Source organism: Sciurus vulgaris (genome assembly GCF_902686455.1).
Source record: "Sciurus vulgaris genome assembly, chromosome: 12".
NCBI classification, from domain to species: domain Eukaryota; kingdom Metazoa; phylum Chordata; class Mammalia; order Rodentia; family Sciuridae; genus Sciurus; species Sciurus vulgaris.
In genome coordinates, this window is record NC_136473.1 from 32,636,523 (window position 1) to 32,662,170 (window position 25,648).

The 25,648-nt window shown below is 38.4% G+C and overlaps 1 long non-coding RNA gene across 1 annotated transcript in view; it reads left to right on the top strand.

The window, feature by feature from the left end:
• The first annotated feature begins 1,791 nt into the window (after window positions 1-1,791).
• LOC306641658 overlaps window positions 1,792-25,648 on the top strand; it is a 101,881-nt gene continuing 78,024 nt past the window's right edge. The window contains exon 1 of the long non-coding RNA XR_013758236.1: window positions 1,792-1,908. This is a non-coding gene — a long non-coding RNA (uncharacterized lncRNA). The remainder of the gene's footprint in view (window positions 1,909-25,648) is intronic.

A 25,648-nucleotide genomic window follows, 5' to 3' on the forward strand; every position in this document is an offset into this window, starting at 1 on the left:
CCCAAGAATGAGTATTACAGCTTTTCTTTATACTAACCAATGAAAATATTGTCAGTGTTTAAATTTTTTTTTTTCTATTCTAGTGGCTGTGTTGCAGTATCTTATGTGGTTTTAATTTGCACTTCCCTAATGGTTATACTGTTGGCCATTTCTTAACAGGGCTTTTGGCTGTCCTTCAAGCTGTATGGTATTTTGTTCCCTTGCTTTGCCATTTTGTTGCATACTGGATGCTTAATAAATTGTAATATTTGTGTATTGAATTGTAATACTCATATATATTCTGGAAATAGTTTTTTACTGAATACATGTTTTATAAATATTTTATCCTGGGATATGATTTGCCTTTCTAATTTTAACAGTTTTTCAAAAGGTACCATTAAAATATTGTGAATATTAAAATGTTAATTATTGTGAATATTAAAATATTATAAAATATTCATCACATCTAAATATCAAGGTTTTTATGGTATGAGTTCAAGTTTGATACTCGTCTGTTGTATGAATATCTACTTGTTTCAGCTCCATTTGTTGAAAAGATCATCTCCCTCTCCCCACTGAATTGCTTTAGTTTCTTTGTTGAAAAGTAATTGACATATATGCATGAGTCTATTTCTGCTTACTGTGTCCTGTTTTATTGATGTATATGTCCATTCTGTTTGAATGGATGAACTGCTTGATTACTATAGCTTTAGAGTAAGTCTGGAAGTCAGAGGAAGTCTTCCAGTTGTTTTCTCCTTTTCAAAAAAATTTTAACTGTTCCAGGTCCTCTACATTTCATTTAAATAAAGTCTACTAGAAATTTTTTCAGAAAAAATAACTTGCTTGAATTTTAACATTATTGAGATTTTTCATAACTATCTCTCCACTTACTCAGGTTTTACTTCTTTATTATTATTATTTTCTCAGTCACATTTTTCAATCTTCATTCACTTTACTTCTCCATTCTCAAATTGTTGCTAATATACAAAGTTGCCATTGATTTATTTTTGTGTATTGATCTTGTTTCTTATCACCTTGCTAACCACTTCCTGAGACTTCTGCCATTAATGAAAAAAAATGCATTTCTGTTTATTTTCCCCAAATATTCTTCCTTCCTTCCTTCCTTCCTTCCTTCCTTCCTTCCTGCCTTTCTTTCTTTCTTTCTTTCTTTCTTTCTTTCTTTCTTTCTTTCTTTCTTTCTTTCTTTCTTTCTTTCTTTCTTTCTTTCTTTCTTTCTTTCTTCTTTCAATTTTGCTTTGTCACACTGGCTACATACAATATTAAATACAAGTGGTCAGGATAGACATTCTTGCATTATTAATAGAATTAACATATTCTCTCTTAGATTTTATATATTGACAAAATTTGTTTATTGTTTATTCACTTTTTTTTTTTTTCCTTTAGGATTTTTGTTTTGTATTTGTCTTTTTTTTTTTTTTTTTTTTTTTTTTTTGGAAAGGGAGCTTGAACCCAATGGCAAGTGATTTGCTGTTGAGCTATATCTCAACTCATTCACCTGTTGATTAACTGCTATGAATGAGTCTACTATAAATATTAAAAAAAAAAAAAACTGACCAATAGGATTAGTACGTTTTCAATCCCTAATTAGCATAAATTTTGATCAATCGCAGTTAGTACTTGTTTCAAACCCTAATAGCATATATTTCGACCAATAGCAGTGAAGCAAGTGCTGTATAAACCTACAGCGAGAACTCTGCATGTGAAAGCCGCTGTCACTTGAAACCGTGACACTTGAAACCAGAGGCTGAAAAGAAGCAGTGAGGGAGTTCGCGAGACAGGAGGCTGGAGCCGCGGGGGAACGTTAGGAACTGCAACACTTTTGCCTGCAGAGTTCTGAAGCTTGTGCAGACCCTCACCTGCACGCAGAAGACACGATTGAGGTTTCATCACAGAATTCCGGTTTCAAAGGTATTGTGTTAAATAATTATTTAGATATTTCGTAGAATGTTTTCTGGTTGGGATTTTTCTAATGGTCTTCTTCTACTTGTACTGGGTTGATGGCTGGAGGGGAAGACCCAGAAATTAATTGCCAGTTTTACCATGTGACATAGCGAGGATTCTTACAATGTGGATTATTGGTGTTGCCTTTAATCACTTGGTAGACGGATTGTCTGTCAGGCTTAGCATTTTTTTTAAATAACAAATTTCCCATGCATAGTTAAAAGATGATTGAAAATTGACTTATGTTCCTCCTTTTAGAAACACAGCTTTCATTTGACACGAATTCTTATAATGTTAATTTTGAATAGGAAGAGAATGCATTGAGATGGATTCACATAAAACTAGCCAAAATTGACAAAATATTTGAGTTTCTGACCAACTTAAAATTTCACTATTTATTGGAAGTGTAAAAATAACTTGAGGGCTGGGGATATAGCTCAGTTGGTAGAGTGCTTGCCTCCCAAGCACAAGGCCCTGGGTTCAATCCCCAGTACTGCTAAATAAATAAATGAATAAATAAATAATAAATAAATAAATACAACTTGAAAATGTCTGCTTTAGGAACCTTATACTTCAAAATACATCAGATTTTTACCAGTGCAACACAAGGGCTAATGTAAAGTGTTTATTAGACTATTTCAAAACCTTACCTTGCTTGAACCACACATACATATGTTAGATTCAAAACCTGAATGAATTAGTTTACCTTTTATTTCTTCTTACCTGCATGCTTACTATATACAGGAAATAATAGGGACTAGGGAAACATCCAAATGGTGATAAAACAGATAAGGAGGTTAAAAGAAGTGATAGTATGATGGTGATGAATTACTTGCATAAAAGTAGTAGTTGATAACTGGAACTCCCATCAAGTGCTCTGAACACAATTGTTAATGGTAAATTCACAAATGAAGAGGACATGTCCAATGGGTTGATTTGAAATATGTCAGCAAAGTATTTTATCTCCATTGGTCCTGTCCTGCTGTTTAACTCATTCAAATTCCTCTTTGGTTTGCATTCATGAGAAAGCAGAGGGTCCACTTGAACAATGGATCCAGTATTGTTCCAATATCCCTGGAAATTGGTTTTATTGAATCATTCAAGGGGAAGATTCTTTAGAGGAATATTTTCATTCTCTGTAGGATGACATAGCATATAAAATCACATCTCTCTGGTGAAGTGTTAAATTCAGCACATAAGAGGGGATTCAAGATGGCAGACTAGAGGGTGGCTGAGTTTCGTGTTGCTCCAGGACTCAGGACTCAAGAAGAGGAGATATAGAGAGCCTTGGGACAAACTCAAAGCAGCCGGGCGAGAGTCCCCCACTGGGCAGGCGTCCCGGACGGGGCAGGAGTCCTGGACGGGGCGGTAGCCCCAAAAGCAGGGATCTTTGCAAAGTAGAACAGCCGGCGAGGCGTCCCTCCCCCCGCCGGAGCAGTGATCGCAGACAGCTGGGAGCATTGAAGAGGGGGCTGCCCAGAGGAGAAGGAGAAATACGGGCTCGGCATGTCGCTTGGAATTGGATCAGCTGTGCCAGGGCTCCGGGCGGCTATCCGGAGGAGCAGCGTGGACTCAGGACTCAAGAAAAGGAGATATTGAGAGACTTGGGACCAACTCAAAGCAGCCGGGTGAGTGTTTCCCACTGGGCAGGCGTCCCGGATGGGGCAGGAGTCCTGGACAGGGCGGTAGCCCCGAAAGCAGGGATCTTTGCAAAGTAGAACTGCCGGCGAGGCGCCCCTCCCCCGCCGGAGCAGTGATCGCACACAGCTGGGAGCATTGGAGAGGTGGCTGTTCACCACAGCGCTTGGACTCGGCGCAACCCACCCGTGCTCTGGGAGGCTGCCCAAAGGAGAAGGTGCTTGGTGAGCTGTTTTGACTGAACGTGACCACCCCTGAACACAGGAGGCTGCCCAGAGGAGAAGGAGAAATACGGGCTCGGCACGTTGCTTGGAATTGGAGCAGCTGCACCAGGGCTCTGGGCGGCTATCCGGTGAAACAGCGTGGTGAGTGGTTTGGTCCCAGAGCATCCGCTCCTGAACATAGGGGGGTTGTCTGGAGAAGGAGGAGGAGCGCGGCGGGGTGCTTGGGCTCGAAGTGACTGCACCAGGGCTACGGGAGGCAGTCGGGACAAGAAGGTGCACAGTGAGTTCTTGGGACTCGTGACGCACCAGATCTCTGGGTGACTGCCTGGTGGAGAAAGTGGTGCGTGGTGGGTCACTTGGTCTTAGAGCGACCGCACGGAACAACAGGTGGCTGCCAGAGGAAAAGGCGTGTGGCGGGTCACTGGGACTCGGAGCGATTGTAAGGGGCTCCAGGTGGCTGCTCAGAGGAGGGGCCGCATAGCCAGGCGAAAAGTGCAGAGCAGGGTCCTAGACGGCTTCTTGGTGGAAGGGCCCCACAGACAAACTGAGGGGCAGAGCGAAGGCTCCAGGACTGCAGGCAGCTTCTCTGAGGAGAGGCAGCCGAAGGAGATTCGTTTGCAAAGGGTGAGGCTTCCAGGCCCAGGAGGTAGGTCCAGGTCCCTGGGAACATTGCAGAAGAAGGCTGCCCAGCCCAGGCGGTAGTTGTGAATTGAACGGAACCTCTGGGAGGAAAACCGACCAGCGAGACCTCCCCACCGGGTGACTCCTCCCTGTTGGGTGAAGTTCTCCCAAAAGGATCGTAAAATCAGAGACACAGGCCCAAACTGGTCTTGCATCAGCCCATAACCTACTTCCCTTCTGGATGACCATTCATCAGCAAGTGAAGGTACCTCTGCCCACTAGCAGGGAATATACCCCACCAGAAGGCCACCACCCCTAGGGAGTCAGCTCCCTTGTGGAGCACTGCATTATCAACTTCCTCCAAGATTTCAGGCTACTGAAGACTAAAAGGGGATATAATAGAAATCTTCAGGGATATTATAAGACAATAGAGGAAATCTGCAATATCACAGCGGTCAACTGATACCTGAACAATATGAGAAAACAAGGAAAGAAAATGCTGCAAACAAATCTAGATGTTACATCAATGAAACCCAACGACAGCATGGCAGAAGAAATGACAGAAAGGGAGTTCAGAATGTACATAATTAAAATGCTCAGGGAAGCAAATGACGAGATGCAAGAGCAAATGCAGGCACTGAATGATCGCACCAATCGACAGTTAAAAGAGCAAATACAGGAAGCAAAAGATCACTTCAATAAAGAGTTAGAGATATTGAAAAAAAAACAAACAGAAAACCTTGAAATGAAGGAAACAATAAACCAAATTAAGAACTCCATAGAAAGCATAACCAATAGAATAGAACACCTGGAAGACAGAACATCAGACATTGAAGATAAAATATTTAACCTTGAAAACAAAGTTGAACAAACAGAGAAGATGGTAAGAAATCATGAACAGAATCTCCAAGAACTATGGGATATCATGAAGAGGCCAAATTTGAGAATTATTGGAATTGAGGAAGGCTTAGAGAAACAGACCAAAGGAATGAACAATCTATTCAATGAAATACTATCAGAAAATTTCCCAAATCTGAAGAATGAAATGGAGGATCAAGTACAAGAGGCTTATAGGACTCCAAATATACAAAATTACAACAGACCCACACCAAGGCACATTATAATGAAAATGCCCAACATACAAAATAAAGACAGAATTTTAAAGGCCGCAAGAGAGAGGAATCAAATTACATTCAGGGGGAAACCAATACGGATATCAGCAGATTTTTCAATCCAGACCCTAAAAGCTAGAAGGGCCTGGAACAACATTTTTCAAGCCCTGAAAGAAAATGGATGCCAACCAAGAATCTTATACCCAGCACAACTTACCTTCAAATTTGATGATGAAATAAAATTCTTCCATGATAAACACAAGCTAAAAGAATTTACAAAAAGAAAGCCAGCATTACAGAACATTCTCAGCAAAATATTCCATGAGGAAGAGATGAAAAACAAAGAAACAAATCAGCAATGGGAGGAACCATCCTAAAGGAATTGTCAAATAAAGGAAGAACCAAGTCGTCTCAAAATAAATAAATAAATAAATAAATAAATAAATAAATAAATAAATAAATAAATAAATAGAACCAAATGACCGGGAATACTAATCATATCTCAAAAATAACCCTGAATATTAATGGCCTGAACTCATCAATCAAAAGACATAGACTGGCAGATTGGATCAAAAAGAAAGATCCAACAATATGTTGCCTGCAAGAGACTCACCTCGTAGAAAGAGATACGCATAGACTAAAGGTGAAAGGATGGGGGAAAACATATCATGCACATGGACTCAGCAAAAAAGCTGGGGTATCCATCCTCATTTCAGATAAGGTGGACTTCAAGTCAAAACTAGTCAAAAGGGATAAAGAAGGACATTACATACTGCTTAAGGGAACCATAAATCAGCAAGACATAACAATCATAAACATCTATGCCCCAAACAGTGGCTCATCCATGTATGTCAAACAAATCCTTCTCAATTTCAGAAACCAAATAGACCATAACACAATAATACTAGGTGATTTTAACACGCCTCTCTCACCACTGGACAGATCTTCCAAACAAAAATTGAACAAAGAAATCATAGATCTCAATAACACAATCAATAATTTAGACTTAACGGACATTTATAGAATATACCATCCAACCATAAGCGAATACACTTTCTTCTCAGCAGCACATGGATCCTTCTCTAAAATAGACCATATATTATGCCACAAAGCTAATGTAAGCAAATACAAGAAGATAGAGACACTACCTTGTATTCTATCAGATCATAATGGTTTGAAGTTAGAAATAAATGAAAGAGTAAAAAACAGAAGCTACTCTAACACCTGGAGATTAAACAATATGCTATTACATGATGAATGGATAACAGAAGATATTAGGAAGGAAATTAAAAAATTCCTAGAAGTAAATGAGAACAAAGAAACATCATATCAAAATCTTTGGGACACTATGAAAGCAGTACTTAGAGGAAAATTTATTTCATGGAGCGCATTCAATAAAAGAAGTAAAAATCAACAAATAAACAACCTAACACTTCAGCTCAAAGCCCTAGAAAAAGAAGAACAGACCAACACCAAAAGTAGTAGAAGACAGGAAATAGTTAAACTCAGAGCTGAAATCAATGAAATTGAAACAAAAGAAACTATACAAAAAATTGACAAAATAAATAGTTGGTTCTTTGAAAAAATAAACAAAATTGATAAACCCTTAGCAACTCTAACAAAGAGAGACGAGAGAAAACCCAAATCACCAAGATTCGGAATGAACAAGGAAATATCACAACAGACACGATTGAAATACAAAACATAATTAGAAGCTATTTTGAAAATCTATATTCTAACCAAATAGAAAATTTCAAAGACATCAACAGGTTTCTAGAGACATATGAATTGCCTAAATTGAACAAGGAGGACATACAAAATTTAAATAGATCAATTTCAAGTAATGAAGTAGAAGAGGTCATCAAAAGCCTACCAACAAAGAAAAGTCCAGGACCAGATGGGTTCTCAGCCGAGTTCTACAAAATCTTTAAAGAAGAGCTCATTCCAATACTTCTCAAAGTATTCCATGAAATAGAAGAGGAGGGTACCCTCCCAAACTCATTCTATGAAACCAATATTACCCTGATACCCAAGCCAGACAGAGATAAATCGAGGAAAAAAAATTTCAGACCGATATCATTAATGAACATTGACGCAAAAATTCTCAATAAAATTTTAGCAAATCACATACAAAAATATATTAAAAAGATAGTGCACCACGATCAAGTGGGTTTTATCCCAGGGATGCAAGGTTGGTTCAACATCCGGAAATCAATAAATGTAATTCACCATATCAATAGACTTAAAGTCAAGAACCACATGATTATTTCAATAGATGCAGAAAAAGCATTTGATAAAATACAACACCCCTTCATGCTCAAAACACTAGAAAAAATAGGGATAGTGGGAACATTCCTTAACATTGTAAAGGCCATCTATGCTAAGCCCATGGCTAATATCATTCTAAACGGTGAAAAACTGAAAGCATTCCCCCTTAAAACTGGAACAAGACAGGGATGCCCTCTTTCACCATTCCTATTCAATATCGTTCTTGAGACTCTAGCCAGAGCAATTAGACAGACCAAGGAAATTAAAGGAATACGAATAGGAAAAGAAGAACTCAAACTATCCCTATTTGCGGATGATATGATTATATACTTAGAGGAACCAGGAAATTCCACCAGAAAACTGTTAGAACTCATAAGTGAATTCAGTAAAGTGGCAGGTTACAAGATCAATGCTCATAAATCCAATGCATTTTTATACATAAGTGAGGAATCCTCAGAAAGAGAAATTATGAAAACTACCCCATTCACCATAGCATCGAAAAAAATAAAATACTTGGGAATCAATCTCACAAAAGAGGTAAAAGACCTCTACAATGAGAACTACAGAACACTAAAGAAAGAAATCGAAGAAAACCTTAGAAGATGGAAAGATCTCCCATGTTCTTGGATAGGCCGAATTAATATTGTCAAAATGGCCATACTACCAAAAGTGCTATACAGATTCAATGCAATCCCAATTAAAATCCCAATGATGTACCTTACAGAAATAGAGCAAGCAATCATGAAATTCATCTGGAAGAATAAGAAACCCAGAATACCTAAAGCAATCCTTCGCAGGAAAAATGAAGCAGGGGGTATCGCAATACCCGAACTTCAACTTTATTACAAAGCAATAGTAACAAAGATGGCATGGTACTGGTACCAAAATAGACAGGTAGATCAATGGTACAGAATAGAGGACACGGACACAAACCCAAATAAATACAACTTTCTAATACTAGACAAAGGCGCCAAAAATATGCAATGGAGAAAAGATAGCCTCTTCAACAAATGGTGCTGGGAGAATTGGAAATCCATATGCAACAGAATGAAACTAAACCCATATCTCTCACCCTAAACAAAACTCAACTCAAAATGGATTAAGGATCTTGGAATCAGACCAGAGACTCTGCAGATTATAGAAGAAAAAGTAGGTCCCGATCTTCAACATGTTGGCCTAGGACCAGTCTTCCTCAACAGGACTCCCATAGCACAAGAAATAAAAGCAAGAATCAATAACTGGGATAGATTCAAACTAAAAAGCTTTCTCTCAGCAAAGGAAACTATCAGTAATGTGAAGAAAGACCCTACAGAGTGGGAGAAGATCTTTTCCAATCATACTTCAGATAGAGCACTAATCTCCAGAATCTATAAAGAACTCAAAAAACTCTACACCAAGAATACAAATAATCCAATCGACAAATGGGCTAAGGAAATGAACAGACACTTCACAGAAGAAGATGTACAAGCAATCAATAAACATATGAAAAAATGTTCAACATCTCTAGTAATAAGAGAAATGCAAATCAAAACCACCCTAAGATTCCATCTCACCCCAATTAGAATGGCGATTATCAAAAATACAAGCAACAGGTGTTGGCGAGGATGTGGGGAGAAAGGTACACTCATACATTGCTGGTGGGGCTGCAAATTAGTGCAGCTACTCTGGAAAGCAGTGTGGAGATTCCTTAGAAAACTTGGAATGGACCCTCCATTTGACCCAGCTATCCCACTCCTTGGCCTATACCCAAAGGATCTAAAATCAGCATACTACAGAGATACAGCCACATCAATGTTCATAGCTGCTCAATTCACAATAGCCAGACTATGGAACCAACCTAGATGCCCTTCAATTGACAAGTGGATAAAGAAACTGTGGTATATATACACAATGGAATATTACTCAGCCATAAAGAATGACAAAATTATGGCATTTGCAGGCAAATGGATGAAATTGGAGAATATCATGCTAAGTGAGATAAGCCAATCTCAAAAAGACAAGGGACGAATGATATCGCTAATAAGTGGAGGATGACACATAATGGGAGGGAGGGAAGGGTTAGTGTTAGGATTAGAGTTAGGGTTAGGGAGGGGGGCAAGTATGGAGGAAGAAAGTACTGTATAGAGGGTAAAGAGGGGTGGGAGGGGTGGGGGAAGGGGAAAAAAATAACAGAATGAATCAAACAACATTACTGTATGTGGATTTATGATTACACAAATGGTATGCCTTTGCGCCATGTACAAACAGAGAGGCAACATGTATCCCATTTGTTTACAATAAAAAAAAAAAAATTCAGCACATAAGTGTTCTCCCTCGATAGGACAACAAAGTCCACTTAAAGTACAGATAAAAATTATACTGACTTTAGTTAAATTTCAGAATGACATATCTTCAATCTGATACAAGAATAGATACACTTTCATTCAACACAATTTACTGAGCATTTATTTTTTAATGCTAAGGATACAGTCATGAGAAAAGCAGGCAGGAATCCTTTCTCTCAGAAACTTGTTTCAGGTTGGTGGATTGCGTGTGAAAAAAAGAGAATTGAGAAGTAAATACATTCATAAAATACCAGATGGTAGAAAGTGTAATGCAGAAAAAAAAGACAGTAAGGGCTTAAGGAACATAGAGGAGAAAGATGCAACTTTAAATAGAGGAGTCAGGGAAGGCCTTGCTGAGAATCTGACATTTGAGCTGTACTCAAAGGGAGGTTGAGGAGATGAGCCACAGAGATACATGGGAAAAGACTTTCCTGACAAAGAATGCAGGAAGTGCAAAGGCCCAGAGGCAGAAGCATATCTGGCAGGTTTCAGGAATAGCAGTGGGGGGGTCTCCTTTGGCTGAGGAGGTGTGAACAGGGTAGGGTAATAAGAGAGATGAAGTTAGACAGGTGGAGAAAGCAGGCCATGTGGGACTTTGTAAGGACTGAGGAGGGTTTCTAGCAAAAATGTAACATTTAAAGACAGTTCTCAAAGATTGCTTGGCTCTTCTTTAGGATTATAATTAAGAGCCCACTGCAGTGATTATACACCCTAAAGAGGGAAAGTAATCAACCCCAAAGCTATTAAAGATAACAGAACAGTGAAGAAACACTGTTGGTTAAAAGATAGGATAACAAAAATCAGTCTGATACTTAAATACCTTTACTAGGCAGCTAAAAATATAATATTGAAAGACTTCCAATTAATGATCAACACAATTGAATTATTGTTCATTAAGTTTGTATATGGGTATGTATCTCTATAAAATTCCACAAAAGTTTAATGATGAAAAAAATAGAGAAATAGATCTTACTCCTGGGTTGGAAGACCAAATGGAAGAGGCAACTTTTGATGATTTAATTTGTGATTGTAGCATAACTTCAGCTGAAATTCCAACAATGATCTTGACATTTTATAGAATTCACAATGATTGTTTCTGCAGCATACATGGTAAGATAGATAAGAATACTAGAGGGTCAATGAAGAAATAATAATTAGTTCACAAAATTGATTGTTCTAAAAATAATAACTTATCTGGTATAACACTGCATTAGAAGAAGAAATAAAGACCATTAAATAATAGAGAATGTGCATTAATAATTTTAGATACATATGAAAATACAATATATTGAAGATTAATGAAATTATACACAACATAATTTTCTTGTATATTCTGCTTGAATTAGCTTTATTTCAATAAGGTAAAACAAATTTTACCTCAATCAATCATAATAAAAAATCAACTCATATACAAAAAGAGGTTGATTACTTAATAAAATAGGAAAGTAGTTTAGATTGTTGAAGTTATGAAGGAAAGATAGGCAAAAGTGTCTAAAGAAAATTCAAATATCTGTAAAATTCCAATAAAATATGATTAAAATAATAGCAAAGTAAGCAAAACATATTAAGTTATTGCACGAGGTCCAGTCACCAGATGGACAATATTATTAAGTATTCTTTGGAGTTTCTGCTGTTTTTCAAATTAAATGTAGAAGATGTAGACTTAATATATAAAATATACAAAAAACTTACAAAATTTCTAAAATTGTCACCAAATCTCCAATAGACACATAGGCATACACATGCACTTGCACACATACCTACTGAGAAGTTACTTACACCAAGGAAAAAACCTCTAACATTGTTTATAAAGAAAGACACAGAAATTAGTTGCATGGTCAGTTACATATCTGGGAATAAGCTCACATCCAGGAGAAGCTGATGAATCTTAAAGAAATGTACCTCCTGCAAAACTGACACTATTGATGGATTCAGTCCTCCCCTAGGGCAATGTTTTAGTCAGCTTTAAAATATTTTTAGCTTTCTCCTAGGAAACCCATTTGTGGAAATGTTTTCATTAGAAAAACAATTTGAAAGAAGATAAATGTTCCATGCATGAAGATACATAATAGAAAGTAATAAGAAACCAAATAAATCTTTTACAATTGGAGAAAAATCAAGTAACCTGTAGTTTAGTAATTTGACGCATAAGCCAGATTCATGTTTACTGTGAATCTAAGGTAGGAAACTAAATATTCACTGCATAAGATTTATAAGGAAAAAGAGTAAAATTTTCACGATGATCCAGATAGAGGAAAATGTTTTCTTATGGTTAAAGGTAGAAGATACAACTGAAAAATGTAGTTGAGTGTAGGTGAAGGAATTTGAGTATTAATTGGTTTCAAATTTCAAAAGCCATGAAATAATAAATGTGAGCATGTAGCTCTATTAAGGAATTAGTTGGAGATGTTTGGGTGTTACAAGAAATGGCTCAAATGACCATTTCCTTATGTTCTGACTTCCTTAAACAGCACTGCTCGTTTCATTTGAGAACTGGGGTGAGCATGAGCACCTTCTGTTGAGATACTTGTTTTGTGGTTCCTTGAGGAGGAGAGGAAGCTGACTCACCTTGTGGTGCTGCATGAGAAGCACCTGGGTTGCAAGACTCCAGGTCTTGGGGGAGCTGTCAAGCTGAGCTGGATCCCAGCAGGTGTTCCCATCTGAAGGCACATCGTTGGTCAGTATTTAGGAGCTCAGGTAGACAATACTGGAATGGAGGAGGATGCAGCCTGTTGAAAGACAGGAGTTCCCTGGATTCTGATTTGTTTTATTTTGGTACAGGGTGCTGTACCACTGAGGCACATCTTAAGCCCTTTTTTATATTTTATTTAGACACAGGGTCTTGCTGAGTTGCTTATTGCCTCACTAAGTTGTTGAGGCTAGCTTTGAACTCAATTCTCCAGCCTCTGTCTCCTGAGCTGCTGGGACTACAGATGTGCACCACTGTACCTGTCTGAAGTTTTTGAACATAGCCACATGACCTAGGATTTGGGAACATGGTTTGAGTTTGGTGATATTGGCGTGCTTGACAAAGGACAAGGAAATCAGTTATATGAATCCAGTTGCCGTAATGAGGTTTTGACAGAAAAAGCTGCAGATACCAGGATTCTAGGACCCCATATAGGATTCCAGTGGGCTCCTCATTCTGGCATAATCTATCTGAGATGGGAAGGGCTGAGGTCACTATGGGCCTACCATGGACAGTTCTACTTCTGAGTTGTAGGCAAAAGCTCATGTTTGAGTCAGGCTGAGCTGCAGCAGGACAGGTCAGGCTCTGGGACAGGGACTTTGAAAAAGCAATATAAGGGAATGGGAATCTTGGCCCAACCTAGAACATGTCCAGGGTAGCTGGGTCTTCCCTGGTCATCTCCTTGGCCCCCAGGATTCTGAGTGTGTAGGGCAGGTCCTAACCTACAGTTTGGGGTCACTTCCACATTCATTCTGGCACCTTCTGTTATCCTGTTGGGCAGCACTCTCATTGAGGAACCTGACACGGGTAGGATGCCAGAGGGCATGGACTGTCATTTTGGGACCAACTCCCAGAGCATGTTGGTACCACTGTGAAGACAGGAGAAGGGGACCGGAAACATGTGGAATCTCCTTTGAGATCAATAGCTTAAATGAAGGTGCCTGCAATGCCCTCCTCACTCCATTAAAGTATCCTTGTCTGCACCCCTCCCTGTTTCCTCAACACTTCTCTAGACTTCCACCTTTCCACCTTTTTCTTCTTTTTTTTTTTTCTTTGTTTAAATCTCATGGGAACAGGCCACCCTCTTCTCCAGGAAAAATAACCCCTCTGTTTGGGATTCTCTTCCTCCTGGCCTCCTCCAGGACTTACAGGACTTTCCCTTTTCTTCTTGCTGGCTTCTTGTGTTGTGCCTTAAAACACCCTGAGGGCTTTCTTGCCTCTAACAGCAAGAGCAGCATTGCCTTCTCTTCACTCTCCAGCTCCCCAAGCTAGGTTTTCCTGAAGACGTAAGTAATGAGCTACTTCTAAAAGTATTTTCATTTGCTTATACATAATATAATAACAACTTAAACTTTTGAAATGAAAAATCAATCTAACAACTAATTTTGTTTGTGTAATTATCATACCATTCATGTCCCTTAAAAATAGCTCTACTGAGGTGAAATCAGAATAATCTGCATGTGTTTAAAGTGCGTAGTTTGATACATTTTGACCCATGTATACACCCACCAATCCATCACTACCATCAAGATAATGAACGTGTCAATCACCTCTCACTCCCAAAGGTTCCCCTCTGTAATTTCTGTCTCCCATCCCTTACTGTGTGATCTGTGTTGCTGGCCCTGTCCATGTCCTCCAACCACTGATCTGTTCTCTCTCACTCCACATTCATTTTTGAATTATGTGGAATTTTATGTATATGGAATCACACAGTATTGGGGGTGGGGAGGGGTGGGCTTTTTCATTCAGTGTAATTATTTTGAGATTCATCCATGTTTTCCATTGTATTGAGAAGTCATTCATTTTTATAAAACTCAGCTTTTTAAAGGTACAGTTTAGATTTCACCTGTTGTAAATGTGCAGTTCACTTATTTATAATAAATTGTGCAACCATCACCACAGTGCAGTGTCAGGACTGTTCTGCCAACCCCAAAAGACCTTTCGTGGTCATTCTCCATCACTGTTTCTCTGTCTAGATGCAGCCAACTGTCACCTGTCACTACAGGTTTGGCTCCTTTGTACATTTCTAGTAAAGGGAATAAGCAAGGTGTGGTCTCTACATCTGATGTCTTCCATTCAGCATAATGTTCTTGAGTTCATACAGGTTGTAGTGTGCACCAGGCCTTCATTCTTTCTTGTTGCTGAGTATGAATTTATTCTATGGACATACTGCCCGTCTGTATATTCACTCACTGATGGACACCTGGGCTGTTTCCAGGTCTGGAATATTACAAATAAGGTTGCCATAAACCTTCACGTATGTCTTTCAATGGACAAATCTTTTGTTTTCTTGGAATAACCAGATTATAAAATAGGTTATGTTTAACTTTTCAGAAAATGTCAAACTCTTCCAAGGCCAGCATGGTGGATACTGTATGCTATTTTATATTCCTACACACTGACACTTAGTATGAGTGATTGTTTTAATTGTTGCCATGTAATAAGTGTGTTGTGATATATCTTATGATTTTAATTTGTAATTTTTCTAATGACTAATGATATTTAGCATCTTTTCATATACTCATCTGCCATGCATAACATATTTTATATATGTATGTGAATATATATATGTGTATATACATATATATAAATTGATAAGGTGCTTATTTATATCTGCATTTTTCATTAGGGCACTTATTTTCTTATTATTGAGTTTATTTTCTTATTTATTCTGAATATAATATCTGTATCAAATGCATGTTTTGCAAATATTTGCTACTATTTAATGGGTTGTGTTTTTATACTCAATAGTGTTTTTCAAAGTACAGAAATTTTAGTTGTTAATTAAATTATTGTCCTTTCATTGTGATTTTGGTGCTGTATTAACTTTATTTAAAGTGACAGATTTTCTCCCTCATGTTTTCATCTACACATTTTAAAGCCCTAGGTTATGCAGTTCACTATTTGATAGGTTGTACCATACGGATTAAGTTCATACCTTAATGCTGTTGATCCTGCACCACTTGTTAAAAAGACTATGCTTTCTTCCTGCACTGCCTTTGCACTTTTGTCAGAAATCGCTTGTCAGTATGTGTACAATCTCTTTCTGAACTCTCATGTCAGTTTTGAACCACAGTTCAAACAGTTGAACAACAGTTATACCCTGTCAACTACTACAAGTGTATGACAAAATCTTGAAGTTAGGTAGTTAGTAATCCAGATTTTTCTTTTTCAGAGTTATTTGGCTTCTATATTTCCTTTTCATTTCCATGCAAATGTACAATCGGCTCATTAAGTTCTACAAAAAATGCAAATGGTGATCAGAATTCTGTCAAAGATAAATTTGCAGGGTAATGACTCTTATCACATTGCGTTTTATTGTTTGGTGGGAGGTTTATTAAAGTCTGCATATTTGTTGAGGTGTTTTGACAAATGAGTCTAGAAATATATTTTTCTTCTCTAGTGTTCTCAAGGGATTTATGAAAAATTGGTATTATATCTTCCTTAAATATTTACTGTAATATACCAATGAAGCCATTTGAGTCTGAAGTTTCCTTTGTGGAAAGTTTTAATTCTTCCTAATAGTTTACTTTTTTATCTTTGTATGGCTTAAAAAAAATCTTGATTTGGTTTTCATTTTTGAAACATTTTTGTAGGGTAGAAAATCCTATATTAATAGATTTTCTTGAAAATTTAAAATGGGTGTTCCTCCAATCACTCTGTTTCATTCACACTGCTTTCAACAAATAATGTCATCGTTCCCTTTGTTCTCCTGTATGTGGCATATGTGTTTCCTCTTCTGGTTGCTTGCAGAATATTCTCTTCATCATCACAATTGGGCAATTCGATTGTGAAGTGCCTTGGTACAGTTTCTTCAAGTTTCTTGTTCTTAAGTTTACATAAAATTTGGGGAAATTTGATTATTCTTCAATATTAAAATTTTTATATCTTTTATGTCTTAGGTTTTTAACATGTTGAATACAGTTATGATAACTAATGTCATTTTTGATAGCTTTAACATTTACATTACACCTGGATAATTTTGATTGTTTTCTATTTTGTAATAGTGCTTTCCTGCTTCTTTCCATACCTGGTGGTTTTTTTGTTTTGTTTTGTTTTGTTTTGGTACCAGACATTGTAAGTTTTATATTTGTATTTGTTGGGTGCTGAATATTTTTGTATTTTTGTAACTATTCTTTGTTTGTTTTGGAATGCAGCTAAGTTGTGTGGAGAGAGTTTAATCCTCTTTGGTCTGTCTTGTCAGGTGTTAGATTCAGAAAAGTTATCAACCTCTGGTTATTTATTCCTCACAAATGAGGCAGGCATCTTCTGAGAGTTCTGATGTACCATGATTTATGAGGTTTCACAATCTGGCTGGTGAGAACAGACACCATTCTAGTCCTGTTTAAGCCCTGCTCACTGTTCTTCTGGTCCTTGTACACAGTTCTTCACCTAGTTATATTAGTTAGCTTTCCATCACTATCATGAACTACCTGACACAGGTTATACTTAACTTCTATCCAAAGTTAAGATCAGTTTATTTATCTCACAGTTTTTGAAGTTCTAAGTTCAAGATCAAGTGGCACCATTTTTTTGGCCTATGGTGAGGGCAACAGATGGTGGGACATCATGGTGGAAGCTAATGTAGGGAACAGTCACATCTTGAACTGACAGATTAGTGCAGGGAGAGAGAGAGAGAGAGAGAGAGAGAGAGAGAGAGAGAGAGAGAGAGAGAGAGAGAGAGAGAGAGAGAGAGAGAGAGAGAGAGAGAGAGGTTTAGATGCCACCATACTTTCATAACCCCCTCCAATAATCTTAGGACCTGCCAGTAGGCCCAGCCTCTTAAAGGACCACCGTACCTCCCAGTCTGCCACCCTGGGGACCAAACCTTTACATTCAGACCTTTGAGGGACACTTGCCATCCAAACCTTGTGTAGTTTTCTCACAGGCCCATGGAGATCAGGTACCAACTCTATGCCAAGCAGAACCCTTTGAAGGTCTCTGAAGTTCTCTGTAGCTGAGTCCTCGTTGGTACTACCTGGCAAACTCTGTCCATCTTGGTCTTCCCTGACTCTTACCTCTGTTCTTGACTTAGGGAGACAACTTATTCTACCTGGTTCCTTTCTATTCTGTGACCTGGGAATACTTTTAATTCAATTGAGACAACTGAGAGAGGTTAAGTCTCATCCATTTTTACATTTTAGGGGTTGTTACCCTTTGTTATCTTATAGCCTTTGTCTTGAAATGTCTTTCATCTATTATATGCATTTTTTATTTCATTTTGGAGGGTAAATCTCATCCCTTTTGCTTTTTCTTGGCTAGAAACATAAGTTCCTTTATATCCTCTTGAAATACACATATTTTTATGGTTGTAATTAGTATATATGCCTCACTTTATGGTCACATAAATATTACATTTCAGACATTTGCCATATTCTTTAAAAAGCTTCATAATTTCCATTTCAATATCTGAAAAATATTTTGGTGTGCAAATTTACTTTAAAGTAGTTCATATATTAAGGAATGATTTATGCCCTATCTCTTTCCGAAACAGAATTTCAAGTGACTTACTGATGAAAAGACCTGCTAAATAATAGTAATGCAATGTGAATTAAAAGGAAAAGCAAGGTCAAGAAAAACAAACGAATAACAACAATGCCAACTATGATAATATCTTCTGTAATTGAAGGTATATTTTGGCTTTGAGCATTCTGGCCATCAACTGTGCCAATTGTAATTACTTACATTATATTTATCAGAGTGTAAAAGGGACTGATAGGATGATAGGATTATCAGTTATTGAAATCATACTATTTCAACCAGACTTTTCACTGCTCTGATGAAAAGACCTTACAAGAACAATTTTAGAGGAGGAAAAGTTTGGCTCACAATTTCAGAGGTCATAGTCTGTAGATGGCTAACTCTGTGGCTCTGGGCTTGAGTTAAGGCAGAACATTCAGGGCACAAGGGTATAGCAGAGAAAAGCAGCTCACAAATGGTGCCAGGAAGCACAGAGAGCTCCACTCAGCAGGGATAAAATATGTACCTGAAAGGAACATGCCCTGTGACCTACCTCCTTCGGCTGCACCATACCTCCCTATCGTTACCTTCCAGTTAATCCACTGGGTTATTGTACTGATTAGGTTAAGGCTCCCATAATCCAATTTGTCCTGGGATTGCTTGCTGTTACCTATGTAAACTGCCCTGTGTAAGAGGGCAGTTTCACCTGTAAACTTTCTTGCATTGTCTCACACATGAGTTTTTAGGGGATACCTCATGTCGACCCTAACACCTACTATGTGCAATTTAACAAGAGGTATGATGCATAATGTTTTCTAAGTTTCACCTAACTCTCGTGATACTTGCCCTGTATCATAAAGCAAATGACAAAGTAGGGATTCAGACTAAAATGATACACCAGGGATTCTGAGGCCAAAGCTATCATTAGATAAGTCACCTCAGGAGGACAGACATTTTTCCTGTGCTAAATGTTGGGACCAATCTCTTACACAGGGCAGTTTACACAGGTAACAGCAAGCAATCCCAGGACGAATGTCTAATAGCCTCATGGCAAATATAGAAGAGGAGTGTAAGGGTTATTTTTTTACTGCTTTTTGATGGATGTGACATTGAACTACCCTTCATTTGAGGAGTTTTAGGAAGAGCTAATTGAAATGGATTACGTGTGTAGCTTTCTTAAGATATAAAATTAGCCAAGAATGGAACTTAGTTACACAGAGGAAAATATTGCATCCCTCACACCTTCTGCCTTCTGTGACCTTAATTTGCTTTTGAACACGTTCTTGAAAGGACACAGATAGTTCATGTTTTACTACTTTTTTGGAGCATCTATTCCTATGATTAATTCCTCTTTTCCACACACTACTCCATAATTCCTTGCAGCTTGACTTTCGTGTCCATAACTCCACTTGAATTCTGGAACTCTTCTCTTCTGACTAGTATAGCTCTCTGCCTACTATAGCTTTTCCTCACACACTTGCTTATGCTCCCCACCCCATGGGGTTTTGTTCTTGCCCTTTCCTCTTTCTTCCTAATAGGTGCGCATCTCCACTATCACAACGGAATATCATCAAGCACCTGCTGCTCCTAGGGCTTGATGCTGAGAGCTGCAGGTGTAAACAGAGGCATCGGGTTACCTGCTTCTGACATCAAGTGAATTCCTCTCTAGAAGGGGAGTAATAGAAAAAAGAGAGTAACCATAATTTAAAAAAAAAAAATGACTTGAAAGTTGTACCAACACAGCAAATATAAATGCTTGAATAGAAAAATCAAGAAACATTTTATGAATTACATAACTTTAAACATTGATTGTTCCAGAAACTCAGTTAATTTCTTTCCAGATTTACATGGTCCCTCGTCATATACTCATTGGTGATCCCAGTTGCTGGCAATTCTTTTTGTTTCATTATTCTTTTTAAATATATGTAATAGGAGACCATATTTTGATATATTATACATACATGGTGTATAATTTATTCTAATTAGAATTTCATTCTTGTGGTTGTACATGATGTGGAGTTTCACTGGTCATGTATTCATATATGAACATAGGAAGATCATTCATTCTACTGTGGTTTTCCATCCCACCTCCGTTCCCTTCATTCCCCTTTGTGTAATCCAATTAAATTCTATTCTTCCCTTCACCTTGCTCCCTTATTTTGTGTTAGCATCCACATTTCAAAGGAACATTCAGCCTTTGGATTTTGGGGGATTGGCTTATTTCACTTACATGATAGTCTCCAGTTCCATCCATTTATCAGCAAATGTCATTGTTTTATTTTTCTTTATGGCTGAGTAATATTCCATTATGTATGTATACCACATTTTCTTTATCCATTCTCTGTTGAAGGGCATCTAGGGTTGGTTCCATAGCTTAGTTATTGTGAATTAAGCTGCTATAGACATTGATGTGGCTGTGTTACTGTAGAATACTGATTTTAAGCCCTTTGGGTATATACCAAGGAGTGGGATAGCTTGGGTCAAATGTGGTTCTATTTCACATTTTGTCAGAACTTGCATATAAAGTCAGAAAAAAAGTCATTTTAAAAAAATATGTTCTGCTCTTCCTCAAGTTCCAACTCAAGAATTACCAAGTTCTGGAAATCAAACAGACTCTCCTGTCACAGTGCCACTGGGACAGTTTGTTTTTTAAGTCACATTATAGCACTTATCACATCTTGTATCATATGATTCTTGTAACCTTCTCATCACATTTAATAAACTAAAAGTCCCTTTAGGATGGAGGTGCAATGCCACAAATGTCAGCACGTTAACATGTAGAAATCTACCTGCAAGGTTAGGTTAGGCTTCAGTTCTTTAAGAAAGTATCATAGACATGTTCATTAAATTATCCTTATAATTTTTAAACATGAATATCATTATTGCTTTTGAATGTTATTGTGAAACCCACCAATGTGTCAGGAATGTTCCACATTTTTGTGCAAAGTGACACAAAGGCAACTTGACTTGGCACCTGATAGCAGGGAGTGACATTCTCTGGGTTTCTGGAGGTTAGTGGCAGTAGAATCCAGTCATACCACATGGTAAAAAGGTTCAAGGATGATATTTTATAGCACTTACTCTGTTAAGCACTGTGATGATCAAACAAATACTTTTTTATTTTTTTGGTACTACTGCTCTACTGAGCCACATCCCCAGCCCTATTTTGTATTTTATTTAGAGATGGTCTTACTGAGTTGCTTAGCATCTTGCTTTTGCTGAGGCTGGACTTGAACTCTTGATCCTCCTGCCTCAACCTCCCAAGCTGCTGGGATTATAGGCATGTGCCACCATGCCCAGCCAACAAATACTTTTTTTAAAATTTATTTTGATTCATTGTATACAAATAGGGTACAACTGTTGTTTCTGTGGTTGTACATGAAGTAGAGTCACACCATTTGTGTAATCATACACGTACATAGGGTAATGATGTTTGTCTCACTCTTATTTTTCCTTCCCCTACCCCTTCCCCACCCCTTTTTCCTCTATACAATCCATTCTTCCTCCATTCTTGCCTCCCTCCCATCCCCTGTTATGTATCATCATCTGCTTATCAGAGTGATCAGTCAGTCTTTGGTTTTTTGGGATGGGCTTATCTCACTTAGCATGATATTCTCCAACTGCATCCATTTACCTGCAAATGCCATGATTTTATTATTCTTTATGGCTGAGTAATATTCCACAGTTTCTTTATCCATTCCTCATTTGAAGGGCATCTAGGTTAGTTCCACAGTCTAGCTATTGTGAATAGAGCAGCTATGAACATTGATGTGGCTGTATCTCTGTAGTACGCTGATTTTAAGTCCTTTGGGTATATGCCAAGGAGTGGGATAGCTGGGTCAAATGATGGTTTCCATTCCAAGTTTTCTAAGGACTCTCCACACTGCTTTCCAGAGTGGTTGCACTAATTTGCAACCCCACCAGCAATGTATGAATATATCCTTTTCCCCTCATCCTCACCAACACCGATTGTTGCTTGTATTCTTGATAATCACCATTCTAATTGGACTGAGATGGAATCTTAGGGTAGTTTTGATTTAAATTTGTCTTATTACTAGAGATGCTGGACATTTCTTCATATATCTGTTGATCACTTGTAGATCTTCTGTGAAGTGTTTGCTCATTTCCTTAGCCCACTTATTGATTGGGTTATTTGTATTCTTGCTGTAAAGTTTTTTGAGTTCTTTATAGATTCTGGAGATTAGTGCTCTATCTGAAGTATGTGTGGCAAAGATTTTCTCCTACCCTGTAGTTTCTCTCTTCACATTGTTGATAACTTCTCTTGCTGAGAAAAAGCTTTTTAGTTTGAATCTATCCCAATTATTGATTCCTGCTTTTATTTCTTGTCCTCAAAAGTATTCCATGAAATAGAAGAGGAGGGGACCCTTCCAAACTCATTCTATAAAGCTAATATTACCCTGATAGCAAAACCAGACATAGACAGATCAAGGAAAGAAAATTTCAGATCAGTATCCTTAATGAACATACATGCAGAAATTCTTAACAAAATTTTAGCAAATCACATTCAAAAACATATTAAAAAGAGAATGTACCATGATCAAGTGGCTTTCATCCCAGAGATAGAAGGTTGGTTCAACATCTGGAAGTCAATAAATGTAATTCACCACTTCAACAGACTTAATGTTAAGAATCACATGATTATTTCAATAGTTGCAGAAAAAGCATTTGATAAAGTACAGCACCCCTTCATGCTCAAAACACTAGAAAAAATAGGGATAGTAGGAACATTCCTCAACATCTATCTATACTCTGCCCACAGCCAACATCATTCTAAATGGAGAAAAACTGAAAGAATTACCTTTAAAAACTGGAACAAATACTTTTAAAGTATAATGTTTACAGGGATGACAGCTGTATTGGGCAGAGGAAGATTTACAGGTTGTTAATTTCTTACCCCAGTTTCTACTTAGAGAGTTTATTTCCTTGTGCTATATATCATGCTGCCCGGTTAATTTTTTTAATTTTGTAATTTGTTGTAATTATACATTATTATCCTCTACACATGTATGACTATACTACCATCCAGTTAATTTTAAGAAAATTTTGGAGACATGATAGCAGGAGAGTAAGGAAGAAATCAGAAAAGGACATGAAAATTATTGCCATAACTATACATAATCACAATTTTAGTTGAACATGTGGACCCCATAATAACATAACATTTCCAGCAGTGTTCATAAAAATGATGCCTTGATTTTCTTCTATCTTGGAAAGTCTTTTGAGCCCCTCATTTATGTAACAAGACTGGGCACCCTTCCTTACTACAAATTAGCTTCCTGTGTCTTCCCTTCCCTGAGCTAGGGAGGTTTCTTTAAAGTTCCTAACTGGCAGCCCTGTGGAGACATGGGAGGAAAGAAGAATGAGTGAGGAAGGGAGGAAGGAGGGAGGTAGGCAAGGAGGGAGAGGGAGAAGTTGTGTATGCTGCATACATGTGGTACAGGCAGGGAGACAGATCACTGACAGAAACACAGTATGATTCTGTTTCTCATACGTGTGTTAGCCCTGTGGGGAACTGAACTCTTCAGTCTACTTGGGGAGGAAAAGTAGATTTGGGGAAGGTGGAGGGTCAATTCTTAAAGTGACTTCTACCTCTGCTATGATAAGAGTATTTGCTGATCTCCAGTGACTGGTGCCTCCTGGCCAGAATGGACTCGGTCCTTTCCAGATGCTTAACTTAGTGAAAGGAACAAACCTATCTACAGAAAGAGAACACTGACCAGATTGCAAGTTGTAGGTTGTAACATTCAGCATGTCTATGCAGCAGAATTGCTGAGAGATGCAGAGAGAGGGGGTTGCTTGCACTGGCTGATGTGTCTGCAGTAGGGAATGTTTTATTTTAATTGTCAGTTATAAAAAGAATTGTTGCTTAGGTTAAGGCAGCAGTGAAAAATTGTGTGCCCTAAGCTTTTGCATTTGTCCTTGACCTGGTCTCTCTGTTTGTGCCATTCAGAAAAGCTATCAAGGGCTCACATTTAAATAACCTGCAGTTCCCGTTTTCCATTTCTTTCTCTTCCTCTTTCTCTTCCTCCCTCTCTCCCTCTCCCTCTAAGCACAATTCCTACCCCATCCTCCAACATCCCCCTGCTCTCCTCCCCACCCCATGGGAAATGTGGCCCAGCTTCACGTTGAGCCTTTTGCACCCTATGTCTGGATTCCCTGCTGGATTATTGTAGGTGTTTGTGGATGCTCTGCAGCTGCCACATGGCCCAGGTGGACTGACCCTGCAGGAGTGTTTGTGAATGAAAATATGCACCAGAGGTCTTGGCTGTGCAGCTGACAGAAGACTCCGCTCTCAGCCTGTTGATGGTGAGTGTGCTGGGGATGAAGTGGGGCCTAGGCAGCACCTACTCCAGCCCACCTACTTCAGCCTCCTCTGTACCAGGGTCTGCTGCTGCAGCTGCTGCAATAGCTGTGCACAGGTTAAACACTGCTCTGCGTCATCCTGCAGGCTCATTTGAAATGATTTTTTTGGGAAAGGGTATCAGCAAGACTAAGCATTCCCAGGGAAAAGATGCAGTCAGTTTGCCATTTTAGAAACTTATTAAATGATATTTGAGAAATGTGTTTGCAAACAGGTGCTAAGAGCTCGTCAAAATATATCACTAGTATGTCTCCCCCTGGGGCTCCAGCATCCTTTGCCCTTTGGCTTTTTAATTGAAATCCAGAGAGCCATATTTGTCTGTCATTTGTTTTCTTCTCATGACAGCTGTGGCACTTTTGTCCACAGAGTGATCTTCCCTCCAGGGGCCCATGTGTCTGTTCAGATTTCCCAGTAGAACCTGGAGAGGTTCATAGTGACCCTTGTGACACTTGTTTTGCAGAGTTGGAGGAAAGACTTCTCCCATCTATGGTTGACAGGGAGATGTTGGCCAACTTGCCTGGGCATCTATATGTGTGTGAACCATTAACCTACATTACTTCCCTAACATGATTTCCATCATGTTAAGAAAACCCTGGCTCTTAGACTTTTAAAGTAAACACAGACCACGACATCATCTGATTGTGATCTGATTGGTTTCTGGCTTCACTTTCTGTTCATAGTTTGCTTTTACTGTCATTTTGCCCTCACTCTTCTCTGTCAATTAACTCACATGTCAGGGCAAAAGGGTCACCAGAAGCAACCTGTATCAGCTTGGCACAGGAATGTTCCCAACATTTGCACAAGAGATTTCATGCTTCTGCTGAGCATATTGATGTGTGTTTTCTGACCGAGAAGGGAAATGCAGCTTGGTGAGGCCTGATGAGTTTATTAAGGTGACTTGGAGGAGTAGGCAGTGGGGAGCCTGTCTCCTGGGAACAAGCCAGGTCAAGTGAAGGACAGATATCCTGGTGCTTTGTTACCCAGAATGT